A 16918-nucleotide genomic window follows, 5' to 3' on the forward strand; every position below is an offset into this window, starting at 1 on the left:
GGCCTCATCACTTAGTTTAGTCATAGTTTATTGGCAAATACTTGCATAATAATTTACAGAAGGTATTGAAAATGGTGTTTGTCCACTTCTACGCACTTGTCAACAGGTTTGACCATGTTCCAGATTACTCTTTTTTGCTATACCCTGTCTACTTCCTGGATGGCATGGGTAAAATTAGTCTTCAATTCCTGCAGGGTGTGTGGAGTATATTGCTTCTATAAACAATTTATTTTAAAGTAAGAGAAATTCTTCAGAAAGAAGTATGGACTAATCAGATCAGGGGATCTTGGTGACCACAATCCTTTAGAAATGATTCTTCCACTGAAAAATTCCTGTAGCAAATCCATAGTAGAGCTAGTTGATGGCAGTGGCACTGTCCTGTTGCAACCAACAGTCACGCTCATCCTCTTGCAGTAAGGATGTGAACTGTTGGATAACTTCTAGGTAGATGGCAGCATCCAAACCCCCCGGATTGGTCTAGTGGTTAACGCGTCTTCCCAAATCAGCTGATTTGGAAGTCGAGAGTTACAGCGTTCAAGTCCTAGTAAAGCCAGTTATTTTTACACGGATTTGAATACTAGATTGTGGATACCGGTGTTCTTTGGTGGTTGGGTTTCAATTAACCACACGTCTCAGGAATGGTTGAACTGAGAATGTACAAGACTACACTTCATTTACACTCATACATATCATCCTCATTCATCCTCTGAAGAATTATCTAAATGGTAGTTACCGGAGGCTAAACAGGAAAAAAAAAAGAGAGAGAGAGAGAGAGAGTGAGAGATGGCAACATTCAGTTTTCTTAAAAAACAAACTAATGTCCTATTATCCGTCACCTTGAAATCAAATATATGCAACTATTTTTTGTGGGTGTAGGGGAATCAAAGAAAATGTGCTGTTTTTTAGTACCCCAAATCCAGTAGTTCTGACAATTATTAACATACCCACAAAGCTGAAACCATGCTTCATGTGTGAAAAATACTTGATCTAATATGCTAATGTTGTCTCTAATTAAGTTCTTGAACCACTGACAATAGTAAACCCTTTTAGCATAATCAGAATTAGTTAGCTCATGAAAAACCTGCATTTGATATGGATAACATTTCAGCACTCTCCGCACTGCAGTGCAGACTGAACCTAGTGAAGTGTTCTTTTCCCAGATTAATCTCCGCAAGTCGAGCGGGAGAACTCACGGTGTGTCTGTACGCGGTAGACATGTTTCTGTTCAGCTCCGCATTTTCAGTTTATTTGATCAGTTTTTACGGTGAATTTCTCGGTTTTGTGATGTGGATATTGAAGTGCCTTGGGTTTGGAATACGATTCGTCTCTTTTTAAGATTTTGGACACGGATTTACCTAGTTTATTCGGGTTTTAGTTTATTTGGAAACTAAGACATTTGTGTTTTTTCACCTGTTATTTTTATAATAGGTGAAGGTGTGCTTGTGGTTTAATAACAGTTTAGAGCTAAAGGACGTTCAAAATAAGTGAGTGGATCTACTTTCTAAGTATATTTACACTGTATTGGAGGTTAGAATTATACATTCTATATAAGAATTTTTCTAGTCAACAGACAGGATCTCACAAGAGACAATTAACTGGTAAACAAGGACAGGATTTTTTCACGAATTCTTCGGAAGACGGAAATTTTTTCAAAGTCCTCCGAGGAGGTTTGTACGGGCATTTCCTTTTCTTCTGTAACTGCTACAGTTTTCATCCGATTTTCAAACTTCCTTCATATAAATTTGAGTCCAAACTTTCCCAAACCCCTGCCCACAAAAAAAATTTTGGACCACTTTTTTGGGGAGATACATTTTCCTTACCCCCAAAATTTTTTTGGGGCACCCGCCAGTGTGTGTGTTCTTTGGACTCAGAATAGCCCACTGAGACCAATCCCACAGCATGCGACGTCGAGGATTGGTCCCGATGGAAGGAATGTCTGCTTAAAGTAGTAGTTCGCAGAAAATGGCGCCAATGAAGAAAGCAGAAGTCAAGTGTAAAAAAAGACCACAGCAGGGGTCTTCAGAAGAAGAGGAGGAGCTGCCCGACACTTTGGGCAGCTTAATTTACCAGCTGGGGATCACTATGGTCTGTCTTAAGCAGCATATGGGGCCAAGCTTAAGTAAATACATCACAGTACATGAGCAGGAGCTCAAGAAAATTTATGAGGGCCTGAATGCTTTGACGGAGTTGTCACCATCAGTAGATAAGAGAACGATGGCTACACAGACGAATCTGCCAGTTGGGAATGATTACATTGAACAGATTCTCTCAAAGGAGATGGATGATGATGAATTATTGGAACTCCTACACAGAAGGTGGCCAAACTCGCTGAGAAGTAAACTCAATTTGATATCAGAGCTCCCTGCTGATATGGAAGTTATATGTTGCCTCAAGGATATAAAGAGAATGGGAGACCATGAAAAACCCCCAAAGTAAATGCAGGAGACATCTTGAGAGACGAGATATCTATCATTAGGGATAGTTTTATTGAAAAAAAGAAGAGTAAATTTAAGATATATTATGACTCTGGTGCACCAGAGAAGACAACTCTAGCTTTACTGTTAAAGGCGATTAGGAAGGTGATATCCCAAGCACCTGATGCTGCATATATTTTGCCTGCAGGCAGCACAGGCAACTATATGAAGAAGATTCTTTCTTATGTATTGAGGAACAAGAAAACACAAGTAAATATATTGACTATACAGAGTGATACTGGAGTATGGCACGTGGGAGCAAACCATATACCTATTAAGAGGGCCACACCACCGGCCGTGCAAACCCGCACGGTCATCGTCAAAGCTGAAAGGAAGTCTTATGCAGAGGTCCTTAAATCAATGAAAGGTGTGCTTACGAGTGAGGAAGCAAATAATGTTATATCACTTCGTAAGGGTCGCAACGAGGAGCTTCATGTGAGGATCCAGGGGGCTAAAAACGTAGAAGAATTTACGTCGGTTCTCAGAGACAAGGCTGCCGACTTGCATGTGGATTTGAGAAGTAGAGCTAGCAGAAGAACAGTTGTTCATCTTCGTGATGTCGAGTTTGACACCTGAGAGGAGGAGGTGGAGGCAGCGATAGCAAACAGGATTGGCCCAAACGAGGAATTTAAAATTTCTTCGTTCAGAAGGGGCTATGGTGAAACAAGAAATGTAACCGTTATCACCTCCTATAGGGCTACTTGCAAGATTGTAGAGCAAAGGTTCAGGATTGGTTGGATAAGTTGCAGGGCCTACATTCGCGAGGACGATGACAGGTGTTATCGGTGTTGGGGTTCTGGCCATAGAAGGCAAGACTGCAAGGGCCCCGACAGTATGGAGCTTTGTATCAATTGCGGCGGTAGAGAGCACAAAATTGTTGATTGCCAAGAGCCAAAACAATGTTTGGATTGTGGTAGCAAGGAGCATCGCACTGGGGCGTGGCAATGTAGCACAAGGAAACATGATTAGAACTATACTTGTCAATACTAATAGAAGCTCTCTGTCACACGACCTGATCAGCAGAGTAGTCTTGGAGAGGAATGTTGATTTCCTGGTGGTAACTGAACCAAACAAATACGAGGTTGCTAAGGCCGAATGGACCGCTGATATGGTAGGGGATGTGGCATTCAAAGACGTAAGCCACAGGATAGCGTGGAGGCTCAGGTTCAGGAGTAGAGGCGTGATTGCCGTGGAGACAGCGACGGCCTTGTTCGTGGGTGTATATGTGTCGTCCAAAATTGATATTATGGAATACACGAGATTCATGGATCACCTACAAGGAGCAGTGATAAATTCACCTAAAAGAATAGTGATGTTGGGCAACTTCAATAGCAAGTCGGTTGTGGCCGGTAGTCGACATACTAATAGGAGAGGCCAGATTTTGGGGGATCTTATGGAGGCTATCGGCTGTCATTGCATAAACGACTGTACACCCACGTACATGGCAAGAGGCCATGAGTCTGTACTCGATCTGGCAATAGTGGATTATAGGTGGAGGAGGGAACAGTATTGTTGGAGGGTGCTGACGGAGGATGTTTCAAGTGACCATCGCGCTTCGTTGTTGGACCTGAGTGATGTGGATTTTCGGAGTCAGGATTATGCCCCCTGCACGGTTTAACAAGGAACAAATAAACTTGATAGTTAGAAAGACAGCAGACAGATTGCAGAATATTCAGCATCAAACACTGGAGGCCTTAGCAAATATCATAAAGCAGGAAATTGGAAGAGTTGCTGGAAACACAACAAGGAACCGCGTCGTATACTGGTGGAATACTGAGATAGAGAGCTTAAGGCAAACATTGCAAACGCTTCGGAGAAAGAAGCAACGGCTTCTGAAGAGCAGTAACGAGGGCTACCACGACATGGCAAAACAATACATTGAAGCGAGAAAGTCCCTCAATAAGGCTATTAAAAAGAGCAAAAGGGATTGCTGGTTTAAGCTATGCGAGGAACTAGATAGCGACCCTTGAGGACAAGCCTATCGCATTGTAACAAAAAAGTTTGGTAGACGTCTACCGGTCCTCGCAAAGGCCAAAACTGAGAGTGAGATAGAGAAGTTATTCCTACGAACATCGCCAGAAGAGAAAACATTAACGATGTGTGAAAGCCGAAGATTGACTTTGGATGAGCTGAAGTCAGTGACGAGGAGTATAGCCGACAAAAATTATTCCGGGACCAGATAAGATCCCAGCGGCGGTCATTAAGGGACTAATCCACAAAGCCCCTTGGGAGATGGTGGAGGTAGCCAGTTATGGATTGATAAAGTTTTCCCCAGTTGTTGGAAGGAGGCCAGGGTGTGTTCTTACCTAAAGCTGCACCAAATGAAGGAAATATAGCATATAGAACGCTGAGCCGCCTTAATACAATGGGGAAATTTGATGAAAAAATGCTGGCTGCCAGGATAATTCAAGACCTGGAGCAAAGAGTAGGGATTAGTCCCAATATGGCTTTTGAAGGGGATGCTCGACTGTACAGGCCATAAGTAGAATTACTGAATGGGCCACCAGAGTGAGAACAGGTACCTGGCGTACCAGGAGTATCCCTCTTTTGTTATCACTGGATATTAAGAATGCTTTTGGCTCCATTAGATGGAGCCATATCATTCAGGCAGTTGCAGAAAAGGGACTGAGTCCATATCTTTGTAGACAGGTCGAGGCATACTTGAATGACAGGAAATGTAGAGTCGAAACTAAGGAGGAGGCCATAGAGTTCCTAATGAATAGTGGTGTCCCGCAGGGGTCGGTCCTGGGCCCTTTGTTATGGATTATAGTCTTTGACGGGCTATTAAACAGTGAATTCCCGGTAGGCGTAGAAGTTATTGCATATGCCGATGATCTCGCAGTCTTGGTAGAGAGAAGAACAGTTATGGAGGTATGGAACAGGGCAAACGCTACTGCAGACAGAATACATCAATGGTTATGCTCTAGGGGTCTGCAATTGGCAATAGAAAAATGTTGATGCATTACCTTCACCGGCAGAAGAATTTTGGATCGAATGGAAATAAGAATTAATAACAGGGTCGTTGAAGAAGTTAACTCCCTGAAATATCTAGGAGTTATTTTACAAAAGAATTGCAAATACTCTGAGCACATTGATGGAGTATGCCAAAAGGTTGATATGATTAAAAGTTTGAACGTACTGATGACATCACAGAGGGCCCCTAGGGTTTCTAAAAGAAGACTTATAGCATCAACAGTAGTGTCCTCGCACTATATGCTGTACCGGCCTGGTGGAGTGCCTTCTCCATTAAGAGAAATAGAGAGAAGCTGGCGAGGACACATAGAAGGGTGCTTCTAGGTGTTGCAGTGGCCTACAGAACAGTATCTTACGATGCCTTATGCGTCCTAGCAGGAGTACCTCCAATAGAATTGATAGCCAAGCAACGCGCTGATAAGGCGAATGGAAGGACGGAACAGGAGATCAGAGGTGCAGTCATTGAAGCCTGGCAGGAGAGGTGGGCAGAAGATGGAGTTGCCCGTTGGACCAAGACTCTTATACCAATGGTTAAACCCTAGCTCATGAGAAACCATGGCTAGGAGGAATATTATTTGACCCAGTTCCTCACAGGGCACGGATGTTTTAACAACTATTTGCACAAGGTTGGGAGAAGAGAAGATCCTGGGTGCATGTACTGTGGGGAACTGGATGACGCTAAGCACACCATCTTTAACTGTAACAGATGGGTCGAGCTAAGGTTTAATGCGGCGCTTACAGAATTGGAACCAACCAATATAGTAGAATTTATATTAGCTAGCGAAGAGAATTGGGGAAGAGTTGCTGACTTTGTAAAAAGGGTTATCTCCAAAAAGAATGAAGATGAGCGACGGGTGGCCTATTAGTTGCAGTTAGGTCTGGGTGGATAGCCCCAGCGGGGAGGGTCGGCATGCCGAGGTGTGTCGGCCCCGATGAGCCGCTGGGGACTCCATGGGTATGAGATAGGGTTAAGGAAAATAAGTTATTTAGGAAAAGACCCAGCACCACACCACGACACACGAGGTATGGTGTGGTGTCTAAACTTGGGCAAAAATTAATGATTACTCTCTCAAAAGAGCTACACTGGTAGGCCGACCTGCCATGCCGGTATATAGCTTTTAGGTGGGGGAGGCCTATTAGAGTTAAAAGACACTCCCCTGGGCGGTGCAATACCACCAAGTCAGTTCGGCCCAGGGGAGTTGAGAGAAGAGAGAAAAAAAAAGAATAATCTCCACAAAGATTTATGAGATCTTGTAACTGCCACTTTAATCTCCTGAATGACCTGCATCTTTAAAAGTGACTTGTGTCGGGCATGTTTCTAGCCTAACACTGAACCTGTATCATAAATTTTTTTAAATAACTTCTGAATAACACTTACTAGTGCTCCCTTTTCAAATTTCTCCCTGAACTTTCACAGAACCATAACATAAAATTTCATCTCTAAATAATGATCCATCACAAATACACATTCAACAGTTAACCGCACTTTAACAAACAACATATGATTATGCAACCTAGTTCTGTGAAAAGGCCAATTCTCAATACAGACTGGCAATACTCAGATGTGCTGACAATAAATAGCCCTCCCCACTCAAATTCCATTTGTACCAACTTCAGCAATATTGTTTTACCCATCTCACAACAATAAATGCATTTTAACAAAAATATGCATTTAGTATAAACTACTGAGTGAATGGGCCTCTTTTAAGTTGAACCACCTGTACATTACATCTAAAGAACTGATTTACATAATACTGCTTATGTGCATCTTTCTTGATTCAGGGCAGATCTAATATTGCGACCCACTGGGTTGGTCTAGTGGTGAACACGTCTTCCCAAATCAGCTGATTTGGAAGTTCAGAGTTCCAGCGTTAAAGTCAGTTATTTTTACATGGATCTGAATACTAGATTGTGTATATAAGTGTTCTTTGGTGGTTGGGTTTCAATTAACCACATATCTCAGGAATGGTTGAACTGAGACTTCATTTACACTCATACATATCATCTTCATTCATCCTCTGAAGTATTACCTAAAAGGTAATTACCGGAGGCTAAACAGGAAAAAGAAAGCCTAAAAGGTCTAATATTGCAAGCAACATTTCTGGATCAATAGACCAGCAAGTGTTAAATAAAACTCAACAACAGTTAAAATACATCTGGTATCAATGGGCCTTAACCTGTTCTTAACATACATAGAAAGAAGAGTACTTAAATTTACCTTTGCCCTATTGCAATAAACAAACTGCATGATTAATATCAAAATAAAATAACAGAAATAATTTACAGTGAATAATAATAATTCACTGGATTTATTTACAGAAGCAAACTAATTATAGCATTTATTTTTTCAAATACTTCAAGGTTAAATCAATGCACTGAGATGTTTAAGCAAAACAAATCTGATACATCATATGCAAAACAAAACCAAACCTGGAATTAATTTAAGTACTTTCTAAACAAAACAAAATCTGCAAAAAATATAGTAAAAACATATTTCCATATTTTAATATATTTTGTTAAGCTACACCATAAAAGTGTCAGATTTAATTCTATAAATAAGCCAGAAAGTAAAATTTTATTTTATTTTTAGTATTTTATTGACAGGAAAATGTGTTTGTAAAGTAAGATATGACAAACATAATCTTTAAATATGAAAACCTAAAACAAAATTATTTGAAATAAATAAAATATAAACCCTCATCATTAAAATAATTACAAAAAACTTCCACAAATTTTCATATTTCTGCTAGGATGATCATAACTGATTTGAGCCTTTCTTAGCTTTTCATTATCTGCCCTTCCTAGCATTTGTAGTTAACACGTTTTGGAGTACCCATCCTCAAAACTACTTTTAACACTCTAGGTGTAAGTCACAGACATCCTAGAATAATTTACACTCTAGTGCAGTGATTCTCAACCTTTTTAACTCCACAATCCCCAAAAAGTAAAAAGTACATACAATGAATATTTTGCAAACATTATGAAACCTAATTAAAACAATTTAGCTGTGTTGAAAGCAACTGGTATGGACATGTATGAAGTATACAAACATTAGCAAATTACAAGTTCCAAGTTGATATGAATGTGCTAGTAATTTGGTCTGCTTACATAATATTCACTGTGAGAGCATCATGTTCGTACATGATGTGACATGTTTGAACAAGTTGTGCAATATAAAACAGTGTAAGGGATTGCAGAACTTCACTTTAGTTCAAATCCTAAACATGTGTCTGCAGACTTTAAGTTTATAAAAACGTATTTTCATTGAAAATAATAACTGAGATTTCAGTTTTTTAGTGTGTGGTCAAAGAGTGTAACTGTTTTTTTTCTTATCAATTAAATTCATATGCAAAATTGATAAATTTGTGAAAAAATAAAGTGAATTTGTAAAAAATAAATCTATATCTAGTGAATCGACTGATAAAGACTTGATTGTACAATGACAGTTATTTAAATTATGGTTTTACCTCGTTGGATGGCTAGTTGGTTTGCTTTCAAATCCTCCCTGATGAAAGCATGATGCCATCAAAACTTTTGATATTTGGAAACTAAACAAACGATCATGTAAGCAAACCCTTGGAATTCTTTGAAAGTAAATTACATACTTTTTGAAATCAACAAGCTTCTATTTGTAAATCAAGCGATATTGATATGCAGTAATCATAAAAGTATATCTTATCTCATATCATTAATAGTAGCTAGGATGTCCAAACCCCATACAACTGCAGAAAACCTCATATTGGCTGCTGCAATTGATATGGTAATATTAAATTATAATATGATAATATTACATTATGGTAACATTGTAATTCAATACATTTTGAATGTCATGCTTTAAGATGAAACTCAAAAATTAATTCTATTTATTGATTAACTTCACTTCTGCATTATTAAAAAATATGTAGTATCCCTATATCATCAAGAAAATTTAAGCATCCACCACTATTTGATAAAATTATGTGTTTTAATAGGGGTGGAAGAAGCAAAAAATTTAAAAATAAATCTGCTTTATAACGACATTGTATCGAGGCAAATCGATGATATGACTACCGATATTTGCAACCAGATAATTCAGTAGGCGAGTTGTATTCAATTGTATTCAGATTGATGAATCAACAGATGTGGCAAATATTTTTTAGTTCTTATGTTTTGTGAGACATGAATGCAAAAGAGGGAGATCAACCAAAGAAAATATGTTGTTTTGCAAATCACTATCTGGTCGTGCAACAGGACGATTTCTTTTTGATGTTTTTTATAAAGTTACCAAACACTATAACACAGATTGGACAAAATGTGTTGCAGTATGTAATATGGGTGCAAAGGCGATAAAAGAAAAGAATAGGGATATCTGAAAAAAATTAAAAGATCCTCTTATACCAAGGGTGGAATGGATGGACTACTTCCTTCACAGACTCTCCTCTTGTCACAAAGAAATATGCTGAGAAATCTGCAACAAATTCTTTGTAAAGCTGTAAAAATCATTAATTCTATTAAAATTCAACCATTACAGAGTGGGTCTGTTTGCTAACCTGTGCGATGAAATGGCAAAAAAAAATCTCTTCTTTTCCATACAGAAGTCAGATGGTTTCACAAGGAGTTTTAACCAGGTTATTGTAATTGCGAGATGAATTAATATTTTTCTTGGATAAACAAATGCCATTCTCAATGTTTCTACAGAATAATGAGTATATGTCACTGTTAGCTTACTTAGCTGATGTCTTTTCAAATTTAAACAACTTGAATGCAAATTTAGAAGAACACGATAAAAACATTTTATTAATCATAAAGTTCAAGCTTTCATAACAAGCTTGATAAATATCTGGATGATTCCCCTTCAAAGCAAAAATCTTGATATTTCCACTCATGTCTGATTATACTGAGAAAAATCTGGATGAAGAAGACACTATTATTCACCACAGCACCACTTTTGGATAGCATGAAAATGTATTTGTGCGAGCTAAAAATTCAGTTGGTGGGAGTATTTCCCAGAAGATAAAAAAAAATGATTTCTTGAAGATTTGGGTAATGAATCCATTTAATGAAAATGTTAATGCAGCTGCTAAATTAGCAGTTGAAATTCACAACCAGCTCATTGAAATGTCTACCAATAAAATGTTACAGCTACAATTCACAACTGAAGATTTAGACGTTTTGGCTTGCTCACTGTAAGTGAATAAGGAAATTTAGTTACAAAAAAACACTGAAAATAATAATCCCTTTCACCATCTGAAAAGGGTTTTTCATCTATGGTTGCACTAAAAACTAAATATGTGAATTGTCTTTTATCACTTGAAAATAATTTTTTTTAGTGTGTTTCTAACATAGATCCATGTTTGGAGATACTTTTAAATGAAAAACAAATGCAACCGTTTCACTAATTTAGTTTTTTTTCATGGCTACTTATATATGTTAGTTAAATGTTTATAATAAATGATTTTTTTCTCATAAAATAATTTCATTATTGTTTACATGAAAAGTTTGTGACCCTCTTTCATATCACCAAGACTCCCAGCATTGTTCAGAAAGGGCTGCTCTAGGGAGTTTTAAAAATAGTTATGAGGATGGAGGTATTCCAAGACATATCAACTAAAAATGTTGAGAGACAGCTAGGAAAGTCAGAAAATTGCTCAGATCAATTTATACAAAACCTAATAATAATAATAATGAACACAATTGGATCTTGGTGCAATAGTTAACTGGAACCCTTACAACTGATGGTTCTAGAACTCTTGGATCCTCTCTTGGGCAGTGTAATTATGAAAACTGAAAGATGTAAAAACCATTTCCCAACAGCTGACCCAAAAATTTATAAACTGGTTCCTAGATCATAAAGCTATACAACGCTGATTGCCGTTCATTCAATGGTGTTGATATTTACTGGTGGCTAACGGTCACAATAATAAACGTCATTTAATATAAAAAACAAGTTTTAAAAAATTGCAAGAAAATTTAAGAGCATCAACCTACTGAATGAGCAAATAGATTTTAAGGGTATTAAATTAGTTAAGATGTAAAATCTATTCATTTGCAGAAGCTGACAAGAAATGTTCAATCAAATCTTTTAAAAAGTTTTAATCATTCTAAACACACATTTCTGCAAGAAATTTAACCCTGAAGAAGTCAAGTTCTGGAAAATCTTTACAATAAAGTTCAGATAAAGAAATAACAATTAACTATTACATTATAGTAATATTGTAATTCAATAAATTTTGAATGTCTGGCTTTAAGATGAGGCTCAAAAACTGACTTTATTTAATATAATTAATTAATTATATTAATTAACTTTTATATATATTAATAATATTATTTTCTTTATTATTTACATTGTTATTAACTAATTATATTAATTAACTTCACTTTTTCACTATTAAAATATGTTGGAGGTGAATCTATCCCTTCATCATCAAGAAACTTTAAGCATCCACTATTTGTTAAAATACCAAACTTGTGAGGTGCTTAAAGATCATACTGGGCTGACAATAAACCACTCACCAAGTGTTTCTAAGCCTAGCTTAATACCAAACCTGTCCACTATCAAGAAAGAAACAGCATCTTAAAAAACTGATGTTGAGTCCTGCAGAACTACTTTAACTGGATATGCTTATACCTTCATAATAGATTTTATGCTTCATACCAAGCAGTTAGCCTGTGATTGGTAAAAAATAAAATAAGTAAGGTATATCTTTAGTAATATTTATCTCCTTAAAGGAAAGGGTGTGTGGAATTGCAAGATACAGTTTAGAACAACATATACTGACTATGCTATCGAAGAATTAAAGGCATACTTTAAAAATATTCTTTACTGTTGAAATGGAGACCACTTTCAAAAAGTGGATCTAATTTAGGTAGGGAGAGGGATATAATTTTTTTACTAAACTGACACAGATCAACAGTAAATACCATATACTAAAGTTTTTAAAAATGTTCTCAAGTTTATATATATATATATATAAAGTGATATCTAATACACAGATGAGATATATGATATATTATGACTTACAGATAAAAACTGATGTCTAATATATATTTATATAATTACATTTATGATACAAAGTCTTTATTACGCATATTTTTAATATCTGGTCCTTCCACCATCTATCTATAACAAAGAGGGCATTTCCAAAAGAGTTCAAATGGTGGCTTGTTATTTTGAACATCCCAAAAGTTGCATAATTTTCATGGATTTTAAGGAAAAGCACATAACAATAAGCTATTAATGGTATGAGATAATTCATATTAAAGTCCAACAATATTAATATTACTTACAACTGAAATGTTACCTTCAATTAAACTGATAACTAAAACTATAATCAGTAATTAACTAAATTACCTTAAAAACAGGCTGAGATTACTTTTAAATACACTTATTGAAATAGAAAAGTATTTCAAATTAAACATAATTAATTTTCAAGTAAAAGTATTAGCATGAATTAAAAAAAAGTTGTTTAAAAACATTAAAAATATAAACTTGTACAATGTGCATGTACGATTTTTAAAATAAGTTTTATCAAAAGTAAAAGAGATATACTACTTTTTTTTCTTTTTTTAGATATTCATATATGGTTAGAGAACATAATAGAAAATAAAAAATAAGGTGAATAAATACTGTGGATCTATTTAGATGCTGGATTTTATATATCTTATCCCTCAGCTTCCATCATCTTTTAAATTGTTTTTTAACTATTTTGTTTTATATCCAATGCTTATAAAATTTCATAATTAATTATTTATAAATTAATTGTATCTCAGAATCCTGCTGTAAAAAACTGCTCTAAAAATCATGCATCTTTACACATTTTTAAGTAAATACTATTTCTGTGAAAAAATGTAACAAGTTTTAGAAAATTGGAATATATAATATATGCAGTTTTAAAGCATCTACTTGAATTTATTTCTGTTTCATACTCAACTGTTTTATCACTTTCACAACAATCTTCTCCTTAAGGAGTTACCTATACACACCTTGCTTCCCTTTCAAAATCAAAAAATTATTGTTCAGAACTCCCAATTCTGATATTGTACAATTCTTATACTTCAGTAACCATACAGTACTCTGGTTTAATAAGTGAAATTAAACCAACTATCTTCTTTACCATTTCCAATTTTAATAAATTTTACTAATTTCAAGTGCTTCACATTTCAATATACTTTATTAAAACAAGCTGCAGCTTCATGTGTAACTAATTCAAAGGTTTAGCAAAAATAGTTTTTTATCCTGTTAATATCTTTCAGACTGATTATAATTTTAAGCCTTCCCATTATATATACTTTTTTAATAAATTTGTCAGAAAGAACGATTAACTTGGTTCAATTACCTTCATAACTACAGAAAAATATTTTTTTTATGACTTGAAAAGGCCCACCAGTTTTTAAACTCTTCCTGTATTTTAACAAACTATTTGAAAAACAAATATAATTTGTAGCTGGTTGATCTTAAGTTGACAGTTTACAGAAAGAAGACACGTAAGGCTGCCTTTCTCATATCCCTCCATAGTTGCATTTGCAAACCTTATCCAACATAAATGTCTAAATTACCTTCTAGTTTTTGATCCTTCAGCTGTAGTTTTAATTATAATATATATTTACCGTAAACACAAAGCTTGCCAGTGTCTCAAAACAGATTTGACAGCATTAAAAAATGTTTCAAATACAACTTGTCCTTCAATTTAGGAAAAAACTTCCACTGGCAAAAACATAATACTTGCAAAGATTTTTTGATGGCTTCATTACTCGTGAAATTTTTGAACAATTTATTTTAAAATTAATAAACCTCAAATACGTATAAAATATAAATGATACATCTATCTCTTTCAATTTGTAATATAAAAAAATTCCTCTTTCTTAATTTTATTTTTCTAGATAAAATTAATCTAAGTGAAAAATTGTCTTAACAGATTCACTTGTACAAAAAGGATATTTACATTTTTCACTATATTGGAATAAATTAACATAATCACTAAATCAGTTATTAATTTTAAAAAAAAACTTTTTCAAACAGGGATTACACTATACCTACAAATGTAATTTGATCAAGCCATTGTTAAAAAAGATTTAAAATATTCCATTCAACAGTACTGTAAATTATAGTTTTGCATAAAATCTATAATTCAACCCAACTGCCATGTACACCAGATAATAAAATGCTGTCAGACACTATGACACAAACTGCATGCTAAAACAAACCTATAGATAATTTTTTTCTTCTTAAACGTCGCCTAAAGTTGATCAGAAAAGTGACTAAATAGTTTCAGATGAGTAAGTTTGACTAAATTTTATAAAATTTAGTCAAACTTTAGCTTTACATTTAAAAAAAAATAAAATTTAAATTTTATAAAATTTTAGTCAAATTTTAGCTTTACTGGAAGAGGGCGACTAATTTGTATTTACTGAATAAACTTGCTTTTCCAGATTTATAAATCTCTAGCAGAAAATTTACAAGATATATACCATTCTACTATACTTATTCTAAATCCGTTATATATTTGTCAAATTTATTATTTACAACATGCTAGGAAAAATTTCCAATAATTACTAAAATTATGTTATTTTAGTTTAAAATATTTTTATTTGCCAGTTCTATTTTTCCTTTTAGTAATCATAAATAACTTAATCTGAAAATATTTTTATTTTCAATCACAAAAAATCACACTTGCATACTAGTATTTCAATAAAAATGATATATTATTAAGAATAAATACATATTTTTATGATTTATTTCAAGAACTCTTTTTATCACCTGACAAAATATGAACTACTGTTCTTAATTATAAAACACATTTAAAATAGTTTAATACTACATACAAGATGATTCAGGAAGAGAGAAATAATTTGGGAACTGATGCAAGAGCTTGAAATAAAGAAATAAATTCATTACAAATATATGTCCGAAAATACTTTGTTATGGAGTTATGGCTACGAAAAGTTTTACCTGGATTTCAGTTCTCCCAGTGAAATGAGGTCATACTGAAATTTCTTATGTTTTTTTTACCTGAAAAGTTGTATAAAACAAGTCCAAGAAATGTATCACCTGTGTTTTAATTTATTGTAAAACAGAAAAATTTGTTGACAAAAAATAAGGTTTTTTTTTTGTTTGAATAGAATAACTTTGTTAAATAACTAAAAAATGCATAAATTTTATTATCAAAACCAGTACAGAATTAAATTCTGACAAAATCTATGTAATAAATTTTATGAGAAACAAAAAAAACTTCTATTAAAAACAACAAAACAGAATATAACAGAAAAATGTTATGAATTTGTAAAAATTAAAAAAGCTATTTTCAATACAATAAATTTAGACTTTTGAAAAACTAGAATATCTTTTAATTACTTTTAAAAATAATACTCACTGTAATTTTCATTCATGAAGTGTTGATGTCCCATCAAGTTGATAGTACATTTCAATTCATTTCGCCAATGAAAAATGTTCAAGCACTGTCAGAAATTCATTGTTTAAAAATTCCAGATAATTTCTTGCCGTGACATTACTCTAGCATGAACGGACCTATTAATTGGTTGTGATCAAGTTACACCAAATGCTCACCAAAAATTATTGCTGGAAATTTGATTTAACTGCAACATGTGGGTTTTCTTTAGAATACTGATGTGAATGAATTCCATGTTATTTATGCCATTATAGGCAAAAGTAGCTTTGTCCAAAAATAGTATAAATGAAATTAAATGGTAATTGTTGTTTACCTTTTGACAAAACTACAGTACTTTACAAAATGCTTTACAGTTTGTAACTATTCGTCCAGGAATCCTACGTCTGTATTCTTCCACCGCAGCAAGAGAAATTCCATTGCAAAAGCCACACATAAAAATCATACCAGCCTATCCTGCATGAGTGAAGAAAGATGGCATTTTTCAGAACAAAGAATTCAAACCGGAATTTCACTTTTTTAAAATCAGATTTAATTGGAAAATGTAGGTACAGTTTAGAATACAACAAACACCCACTGGGTTGGTCTAGTTTGGTGAATGTGTCTTCCTAAATCAGCTGATTTGGAAGTCGAGAGTTCCAGCAATCAAGTCCTAGTAAAGGCAGTTACTTGTATATCGATTTGAATACTAGATCATGGATACCAGTGTTCTTTGGTGGTTGGGTTTCAATTAACCACACATCTCAGGAATGGTCAAACTGAAACTGTACAAGACTACACTTCATTTATACTAATATATATCATCCTCATTTATCCTCTGAAGTAATACCAAAACGGTAATTCCCAGAGGCTAATCAGGAAAAGAAAGAAAAGAATACAACAAACACTAAAACACTACATAACTTCATGCCTAACATTTGTTATTACACATAACCACAATTTTATGACAAAAATGAGTAGGATTCAAATTCATTTTTGAAGCATAGTGGTGCCAACCTAATTTTTCAAAGGTCTAAATTTATTGTACTAATAAAAACAGTTTTTAATTTTTACAAATTCATAATAACATTTTTGTTAAATTTTGTTCTG

The 16918-nt window shown here is 34.4% G+C and overlaps 1 protein-coding gene across 1 annotated transcript in view; it reads right to left on the bottom strand.

Moving 5' to 3' along the window:
• Positions 1–16918, bottom strand: part of ash1 (histone-lysine N-methyltransferase ash1) — a 229911-nt gene that overhangs the window by 103278 nt on the left and 109715 nt on the right. The gene's annotated exons all lie outside the window — the stretch shown is intronic.

This window comes from Lycorma delicatula, chromosome 1, assembly GCF_047948215.1.
Source record: "Lycorma delicatula isolate Av1 chromosome 1, ASM4794821v1, whole genome shotgun sequence".
Taxonomy (NCBI): Eukaryota; Metazoa; Arthropoda; class Insecta; order Hemiptera; family Fulgoridae; genus Lycorma; species Lycorma delicatula.